The sequence below is a fragment of the Ranitomeya variabilis genome, chromosome 4 (genome assembly GCF_051348905.1).
Source record: "Ranitomeya variabilis isolate aRanVar5 chromosome 4, aRanVar5.hap1, whole genome shotgun sequence".
In the NCBI taxonomy this organism is placed as follows: domain Eukaryota; kingdom Metazoa; phylum Chordata; class Amphibia; order Anura; family Dendrobatidae; genus Ranitomeya; species Ranitomeya variabilis.
The window spans coordinates 394,985,616-394,995,774 of record NC_135235.1 but is presented as its reverse complement, the minus strand read 5'-3'; positions in this window follow the sequence as shown (position 1 = coordinate 394,995,774).

Below are 10,159 nucleotides of genomic sequence, written 5' to 3'. Positions count from 1 at the left end.
GAGAAAAATAACGACCAGCGCGCCTGTCTAGGATTCAGGCGCCTGGCAGACTCAAGATAAATCAAATTCTTGTGGTCGGTCAATACCACCACCTGATGTCTAGCCCCCTCAAGCCAATGACGCCACTCCTCAAAAGCCCACTTCATAGCCAAGAGCTCCCGATTACCAATATCATAATTTCGCTCAGCGGGCGAAAATTTACGAGAAAAGAACGCACAAGGTCTCATCACGGAGCAGTCGGAACTTTTCTGCGACAAAACCGCCCCAGCTCCGATTTCTGAAGCGTCAACCTCAACCTGAAAAGGAAGAGTAACATCAGGCTGACGCAATACAGGGGCGGAAGAAAAGCGGCGCTTAAGCTCCCGAAAGGCCTCCACAGCAGCAGGGGACCAGTCAGCAACATCAGCACCCTTCTTAGTCAAATCAGTCAACGGTTTAGCAACATCAGAAAAACCAGTTATAAATCGACGATAAAAATTAGCAAAGCCCAAAAACTTCTGAAGGCTCTTAAGAGAAGAGGGTTGCGTCCAATCACAAATAGCCTGAACCTTGACAGGGTCCATCTCAATGGAAGAGGGGGAAAAAATGTACCCCAAAAACGAAATCTTTTGAACCCCAAAAACGCACTTAGAACCCTTTACACACAAGGAATTAGAGCGCAAAACCTGAAAAACCCTCCTGACCTGTTGGACATGAGAGTCCCAGTCATCCGAAAAAATCTAAATATCATCAAGATACACAATCAAAAATTTATCCAAATAATCACGGAAAATGTCATGCATAAAGGACTGAAAGACTGAAGGGGCATTTGAAAGACCAAAAGGTATTACTAAATACTCAAAATGGTCCTCAGGCGTATTAAATGCGGTTTTCCACTCATCCCCCTGCTTAATTCGCACCAAATTATACGCCCCACGAAGATCAATCTTAGAGAACCACTTGGCCCCCTTTATTCGAGCAAACAAATCAGTAAGCAGTGGCAAAGGATACTGATATTTAACCGTGATTTTATTCAAAAGCCGATAATCAATACACGGCCTCAAAGAGCCATCTTTTTTAGATACAAAGAAAAAACCGGCTCCTAAGGGAGATGACGAAGGACGAATATGTCCCTTTTCCAAGGACTCCTTAATATATTCCCGCATAGCAGCATGTTCAGGCACAGATAGATTAAATAAACGACCCTTTGGAAACTTACTGCCCGGAATCAGATCTATAGTACAATCGCAATCTCTGTGCGGAGGTAGTGAACCAAGTTTAGGCTCCTCAAAAACGTCACGATAATCAGATAAAAATTCCGGAATCTCAGAGGGAATAGATGACGAAATGGAAACCAAAGGTACGTCCCCATGAGTCCCCTGACATCCCCAGCTTAACACAGACATTGCTTTCCAGTCGAGGACTGGGTTATGAGATTGCAGCCATGGCAATCCAAGCACCAACACATCATGTAGATTATACAACACAAGGAAGCGAATAATCTCCTGGTGATCCGGATTAATACGCATAGTTACTTGTGTCCAGTATTGTGGTTTGTTACTAGCCAATTGCGTGAAGTCAATACCCTTCAGAGGTATAGGAACTTCCAGAGGCTCTAAATCAAGCCCACAGCGTTTGGCAAAGGACCAATCCATAAGACTCAAAGCGGCGCCAGAGTCGACATAGGCGTCCGCGGTAATAGACGATAAAGAGCAAATCAGGGTCACAGATAGAATAAACTTAGACTGTAAAGTGCCAATTGAAACAGACTTATCAACTTTCTTAGTACGTTTAGAGCATGCTGATATAACATGAGTTGAATCACCACAATAGAAGCATAACCCATTTTTTCGCCTAAAATTCTGTCGTTCGCTTCTGGACAGAATTCTATCACATTGCATAATCTCTGGCGCCTTCTCAGTAGACACCGCCAAATGGTGCACAGGTTTGCGCTCCCGCAAACGCCGATCAATCTGAATAGCCATTGTCATGGACTCATTCAGACCTGTAGGCACAGGGAACCCCACCATAACATCTTTAATGGCATCAGAGAGACCCTCTCTGAATTTCGCCGCCAGGGCGCACTCATTCCACTGAGTAAGCACAGACCACTTACGAAATTTTTGGCAGTATATTTCAGCCTCATCTTGCCCTTGAGACAGGGCCATTAAGGCTTTTTCAGCCTGAATCTCTAAATGAGGTTCCTCATAAAGCAACCCCAAAGCCAGGAAAAACACATCCACATTGAGCAACGCAGGATCCCCTGGTGCCAAAGCAAATGCCCAATCCTGAGGGTCGCCCCGGAGCAAGGAAATTACAATCCTGACCTGCTGTGCAGGATCTCCAGCGGAGCGAGATCTCAGAGACAAAAATAATTTACAATTATGTTTGAAATTCTGGAAGCGAGATCTATCCCCAGAGAAAAATTCAGGTAAAGGAATTCTAGGTTCAGATGTAGGAGCATGAATAACGAAATCCTGTAAGCTTTGAACCTTCCTAGCGAGATTATTCAAACCTGTAGCTAAACTCTGTGGATCCATATTAATCAGGTGAAATCAGAACCATTCAAGGATTAGAAGGAGAGAGAGACGAAGGCTGCAGTAAGCAGAGATGCTAGAGAATCAACTAATGAGCAAACTAAGGAAAAAAAAGAAAAAAAAAAAAAAAAATTCTCTGCAGACTTCTTTTCTCTCCTTTCTTCTGCCAATTATTTTAACCCTTGGCCGGCCAAACTGTCATGGTTCTCAATGGCAAGAGAACGTAATTAAGCATACAAAAGGACTAGCTCTTGGAAGATGGGAACTCGAGCTGACCATGAGCTAAACCTACCGCACAACTAACAGTGGCCGGGTAGCGTGCCTACGTTTTATCCCTAGACGCCCAGCGCCAGCCGGAGAACTGACTGACCCTAGCAGAGGAAAATACAGACCTGGCTTACCTCTAGAGAAATTTTCCCCAAAAGGCAGACAGTAGCCCCCACATATATTGGCGGTGATTTTAGAGGAAAATGACATACGAAGTATGAAGATAGGTTTAGCAAATTGAGGTCCACTTACTAGATAGTAGGAAGACAGAAAAGGGAACTTCACGGTCAGCTGAAAACCCTTTCAAAATACCATCCTGAAATTACTTTAAGACTCTAACATCAACTCATGACACCAGAGTGGCAATTTCAGCTCACAAGAGCTTCCAGCCTCAGAAATATTCAGTCACAGAGAACTGGAACAAAAATGCAAAACAAACTTAGGACAACAAGTCCAACTTAGCTGATAGTAGTCTAGGAGCAGGAACATGCAACAGAAAGGCTTCTGGTAACATTGTTGGCCGGCATAGAAATGACTGAGGAGCAAGGCTAAATAGAAAACTCCCACATACTGATGGAAAACAGGTGAACAGAGGAGATGAAGCACACAAGTGCAGTACCACCAGAAACCACCGGGGGAGCCCAGAAACCAAATTCACAACACTGAGCTTCTGCCTCTTATTAACTGCTGTTTTTTTAAAAAATTGGCTGTTCCGGCCTACTAAAGGTGTCTGCCCCTGCCTGGTGTTGTCCTCAACTGAACAAAGCTGAGCTTCCACATTCTGGCTTTCGGCCTATACTATCAGATATTAAACTGCATTTGGCCTACTAGTGTGGTTAGGCCCTTGAAACAGTGTCTGCTGCTCTTGGGTTTGCTACTCCACTGAACAAAGCAATGCCGCCTCTTTAGTCCTGTTACCAATTTTGAACTGCATTTAGCCTACTTTATTCTTTGGCCCTATATCTGTTTCCTCCTCATCCTGCCCATTGCCCAGCCACTGCTAGATGAGTCTGCTGGTACATTGACCTAGACCACTACATTCCCCTTGTACTCTACACAGCCAGAATCTGACCCTGCTGAAAGTAAGGTTCCCCTTCCCGCATGTTATACCACCTTACACAGGGACAAAGAGGAAGGTGCAGATGAAAGTGCAGGTTCCTTCATCAGGTGGGGGGGCATACTCGTTGGCGACGTCACTGGCACGGGGCCCCTCAGAGTACGCAAAAGTGTCGCTGCTGGTGGGAGGCGCCCCCGCCATGCAAACACACCGCCGTACTTTGAGGGGCCCTGTGCCAGTGCCAATGCGAACGAGTGGGCCCCCCCTGCTTGCTCAGGATCACAGCACTTGCAACGTTGAAATACTTACCTCTCCCTGCAACACCGCCGTGACGTAGTCCGCATTTCCTGGGCCCACGAAAAACTTGAGCCAGCCCTACTCCCCCCACAACTTTTGCCAAATGACCCCCAATTTCCTATGCCCAACTATTATTATAAAGTTAATTAAGATTGACAAGCTTCAGAAACAAGAATGGATGTTTTTGGCATTAAAATGGGCACTGTAGGTGTTTTCCTGGCCTCCACTCACTGCCGACTATGCTTCCCCATTGACTTGCATTGGGTTTCGCGTTTCGGTCGATCCCCGACTTTTAGCGATAATCGGCCGACTGCACTCGACTCGACTCTGGACAAAGTCGGGTTTCACAAAACCCGACTCGATCTTAAAAAAATGAAAGTCGCTCAACCCTAGTTACCAGCATTAGCTTTCAGTTACTGTGGGTCTGCAGCTAAATTTATTGATTAGGGAAAGGTTTTGAATTCAGGATTAGGAACAGTTAGTTTGGAAAAACCTATTCAAATTTTTTCTATTGACAATACTTTAGAATTTTGTAAAGAGGGTAATGGTGGAATTCACTCTTCAAGTGAGAGCACTTCATTCTGGAGGTCGCCATACAGAAACTCTGTGATGTCTAGAGGGAGGTTCAAAAGAATATTGGGGCAGCTTAGACACGCTAAAAATGGAAGGCCGAAAAAAGACATTCAGTGGGTCCTGTCCTTAAAGTAGGTCATAAGTATAAATCGCATCTCGCAACCCCACCTGATGTCACACGATGCCTGATGCCAGACAATACAGGGAGGTGTGGGGAGTGAAAGAGGGAGGACCACATGACCACTGGTATCGCACAACACTCACTCACAACCCTGACAGGCTGAGAGACCCCTTTCACTAACACCAGTGAAACAGAGCCTTGGCAGCCCTGTAGGACTGCCACCAGTTCCTCTTTAAATATAAGCCCAGTCCGTTAACAGATTATATTGCGGCGATCAGCCGCGCTCACAGGGGGGTGCGGCCGATCGCGTCCGGGTGTCAGCTGACTATCGCAGCTGACATCCGGCACTATGTGCCAGGAGCGGTCACGGACCGCCCTCGGCACATTAACCCCCGGCACACTGCGATCAAACATGATCTCAGTGTTCCGGCGGTACAGGGAAGCATCGTGCAGGGAAGGGGCTCCCTGCTTGCTTCCCTGAGATGATCAGTACAAGGCAATGTGCTCACCTTGTACCGAGCGTCTCCTCCCTGCAAGCCCCGGATCCAAAATGGCCGCGGGGCTGCATCCGGGTCCTGCAGGGAGGTGGCTTCACAGCGCCTACTCAGAGCAGACGACGGGAAGCCTGTCACTTTACTGTGATGCCCCCCCCTGGGAAAAAGTTAAAATGTAAAAAAAAAAAAAAATTACATGTGTAAAAAAAAAAAAAATCCTAAATAAATAATAAAAAAATAAATATATTGTTCCAATAAATATATTCCTTTAGTTAAATAAAAAAAAAACAATAAAAGTACACATATTTAGTATCGCTGCGTCTGTAACGACCCGACCTTTAAAACTGTCCCACTAGTTAACCCCTTCAATGAACACCGTAAAAAAAAAAAAAAAAACCGAGGCAAAAAACAACGCTTTGTTATCTTACCGCCGAACAAAAAGTGGAATAACATGCGATCAAAAAGACGGAAATAAATAACCATGGTACCATTAAAAACATCATCTTGTCCCGCAAAAAACGAGCTGCCATACAGCATCATCAGCGAAAAAATAAAAAAGTTATAGTCCCCAGAATAAAGCGATGCAAAAATAATTATTTTTTCTATAAAATAGTTTTTATCATATAAAAGAGCCAAAACATAAAAAAAATATAAATGAGGTATCGCTGTAATCGTACTGACCCAAAGAATAAAACTGCTTTATCCATTTTACCAAACGCGGAACGGTATAAACGCCCCCCCCAAAAGAAATTCATGAATAGCTGGTTTTTGGTCATTCTGCCTCACAAAAATCGGAGTAAAAAGCGATCAAAAAATGTTACGTGCCCGAAAATGTTACCAATAGAAACGTCAGCTCGTCCCGCAAAAAACAAGACCTCACATGACTCTGTGGACCAAAATATGGAGAAATTATAGCTCTCAAATTGTGGTAGCGCAAAAAATATTTTTTGCAATAAAAAGCGTCTTTTAGTATGTGACGGCTGCCAATCAAAAATCCGCTAGAAAACGCGCTAAAAATAGTAAATCGAACCCCCCTTCATCACCCCCTTAGTTACAAAAAATTAAAAAATTTAAAAAAAGTATTTATTTTCATTTTCCCATTAGGGTTAGGGCTAGGGTTAGGGTTAGGGCTAGGGTTAGGGCTAGGGTTAGGGCTAGGGTTAGGGTTAGGGTTAGGGCTAGGGCTAGGGTTAGGGTTGGGCTAGGGTTAGGTCTACAGTTAGGGTTGGGGCTAAAGGTAGGGTTAGGGTTTGGATTACATTTATGGTTGGGAATAGGGTTAGGATTAGGGTTAGGGGTGTGTCAGGGTTAGGGGTGTAGTTAGGGTTACAGTTGAGATTAGGGTTAGGGGTGTGTTTGGATTAGGGTTTCAGTTATAATTGGGGGGTTTCCACTGTTTAGGCACATCAGGGGCTCTCCAAACGCGACATTGCTTCCGATCTGAATTCCAGCCAATTCTGCATTGAAAAAGTAAAACAGTGCTCCTTCCCTTCCGAGCTCTCCCGTGCGCACAAACAGGGGTTTACTCCAACATATGGGGTATCAGCGTACTCACGACACATTGGTCAACAACTTTTGGGGTACAATTTCTCCTGTTACCCTCAGGAAAATACAAAACTGGGGGCTAAAAAATAATTTTTGTGTAAAAAAAAATATGTTTTATTTTCACAGCTCTGCGTTACAAACTGTAGTGAAACACTTGGGGGTTCAAAGTTCTCACAACACATCTAGATAAGTTCCTTGGGGGTCTAGTTTCCAATATGGGGTCACATATGGGGGGTTTCTACGGTTTAGGTACGTTAGGGGCTCTGCAAATGCAACGTGACGCCTGCAGACCTGTTGTGAACTCTGTTAGTGGGCTCCCTCTTGTGGTCACAACTGGTACTGTGTGAGTGTTGTCTTTGGGCTCCCTCTGGTGGTTTTGTTTATCTTCCTGCGGGTTTGAGGCAGGATCAGCTGTCTCGTTATCCACCAGTGAGGTTTTCTATTTAGCTCAGCTGCAACTTCACTTGTTGCCTGCTGTCAATGTGTTCAGACCTATTCTGATTTCATCTGGCTACGTTTGGTCTCAGTCTTTCCAAGACAAGCTAAGTTTTGCTTTTCAGTTTTGTTCTCTCATCAGTTATCAATATGTGCTTTGTGTATGATGAGTTTAATCCAGCTTGCTAACATGTGATTTCCTGCTTGCTGGTAGCTCTGGGGTTCAGACTTGCTCCCCTCACACCGTTAGCTGGTGTGAGGGGCTCGCGCATTCTCTGAGTGGATTTTTAGAGGGTTTTTTACTGACCGCATAGATCCCTTTCTATTTTCTGCTATCTAGTATTAGCGGGCCTCCTTTGCTAAATCTGATTCATCTCTGTGTTTGTATTTTCCCCTTAACTCACCGTTATTATCTGTGGGGGGCCTTTCTATATCTTTGGGGATCATTTCCACTGAGGCAAGGGAGGTCTTGCTTTCTCTCTAGGAGTAGTCAGTTTCTCAGGCCGTGACAAGACGTCTAGGATTTTAGGCACGTTCCACGGCTGCCTATAGTTGTTTGTGGTTAGGATCAGTTATGCGGTCAGTCCAGTTACCACCACCCCAGACCATGTCTATTGTTTAGTACTTAGCAGGTCAGGTTTTCGGATCCTCTGCCACTGGGATCATAACAGTACAGCAGGCCAAGTGTTAATGCATTGCAGAAGCGGGATAAAGAGAAGTTTGGAGTTTTTTTTTTTTTCCTCCTCCTCTGCTGCAGTGTGTCTAGCTTGTCTAGCTTCTCTCCTCCCCTTAATCTTTGTGTGGCTTTGAGTTCAGCTGCAGACATGGATATTCAAACTTTGACTTCTAGTGTTGATCATCTTGCTGCAAGAGTACAAAGTATGCAGGATTTTGTTGTTCACAGTCCTATGTCAGAGCCGAAAATACCTATTCCTGAATTATTTTCTGGAGATAGATCTAAGTTTCTGAATTTTAAGAACAATTGTAAGTTGTTTCGCTCTTTGAAACCTCGTTCCTCTGGTGATTCCGCTCAGCAGGTTAAAATTGTTATTACCTTCTTGCGTGGCGACCCTCAGGATTGGGCCTTTGCACTGGCGCCATGAGATCCTGCATTGCTTAATGTGGATGCGTTTTTTCTGGCGCTTGGAATGCTCTATGAGGAACCTAATCTTGAGAACCAGGCAGAAAAGGCTTTGTTGGCTCTCTCTCAGGGTCAAGATGAAGTAGAGGTGTATTGTCAGAAATTTCGTAAGTGGTCGGTGCTTACTCAATGGAATGAGTGTGCTCTGGCTGCAAATTTCAGAAAAGGTCTTTCTGAAGCCATTAAAGATGTCATGGTGGGGTTCCCCACGCCTGTTAGTCTGAATGATTCCATGACTTTGGCCGTTCAGATTGATCGGCGTTTGCAGGAGCGCAAACCAGCGCACCATTTGGCGGTGTTTTCTGAGCAAAGACCTGAGTCTATGCAATGTGATAGAATTCTGACCAGAAATGAACGGCAAAATTATAGTCGTCAGAATGGGTTGTGTTTTTACTGTGGTGACTCTACTCATGTTATCTCAGCATGCTCTAAACGCACAAAAAAGATCGATAAATCTGTCACCATCGGTACTTTACAGTCTAAGTTCATTTTGTCTGTTACCTTGATTTGTTCCCTGTCTTCCTACCCGGTTATGGCTTTTGTGGACTCAGGTGCTGCCCTGAGTCTAATGGATTTGTCATTTGCCAAGCGCTGTGGTTTTGTCTTGGAGCCATTAAAATTCCCTATTCCACTGAGGGGAATTGATGCTACACCATTGGCTACGAATAAACCTCAGTACTGGACTCAGGTGACCATGTGCATGACTCCTGTGCATCAGGAGGTGATTCGCTTTCTTGTGTTGCATAATCTGCATGATGTTGTAGTTTTGGGTCTGCCATGGTTACAGACTCATAATCTAGTACTGGATTGGAAAGCAATGTCTGTGTTAATTTGGGGTTGCCAGGGTATTCATGATGATGCTCCTTTGGTGTCAATTGCTTCTTCCACTCCTTCTGAAGTCCCTGCGTTTTTGTCAGACTACCAGGATGTATTTGATGAGCCCAAGCTCAGTTCCCTACCTCCTCATAGGGATTGTGATTGTGCTATAAATTTGAATCCTGGTAGTAAGTTCCCTAAGGGACGACTTTTTAATTTGTCTGTGCCAGAACATGCTGCCATGCGGAGTTATATAAAGGAGTCTCTTGAGAAGGGACTTATTCGCCCGTCCTCTTCTCCTCTTGGTGCGGGGTTCTTTTTTGTGGCTAAGAAGGATGGTTCGCTGAGACCTTGTATTGATTATCGCCTTCTAAATAAAATCACGGTCAAATTTCAGTATCCTTTGCCTTTGTTATCTGATTTGTTTGCCCGGATTAGGGGTTCTAGTTGGTTCACCAAGATAGATCTTCGTGGTGCGTATAACCTTGTGCGTATCAAGCAGGGCGATGAATGGAGAACTGCATTTAATACGCCCGAAGGACATTTTGAGTACTTGGTGATGCCTTTTGGACTCTCTAATGCTCCTTCTGTGTTTCAATCATTCATGCATGACATCTTCCATGTATATCTGGATAAGTTCATGATTGTGTATTTGGATGATATTTTGGTCTTTTCTGATGATTGGGAGTCCCATGTGAAGCATGTCAGGATGGTATTTCAGGTCCTGCGGGCTAATGCCTTATTTGTGAAGGGTTCAAGTCTTTTTGGAGTCCAGAAGGTTTCTTTTTTGGGTTTCATTTTTTCTCCTTCTGCTATTGAGATGGACCCAGATAAGGTCAAGGCTATTCATGACTGGACTCGGCCTACATCTGTTAAGAGTCTTCAGAAGTTCTTGGG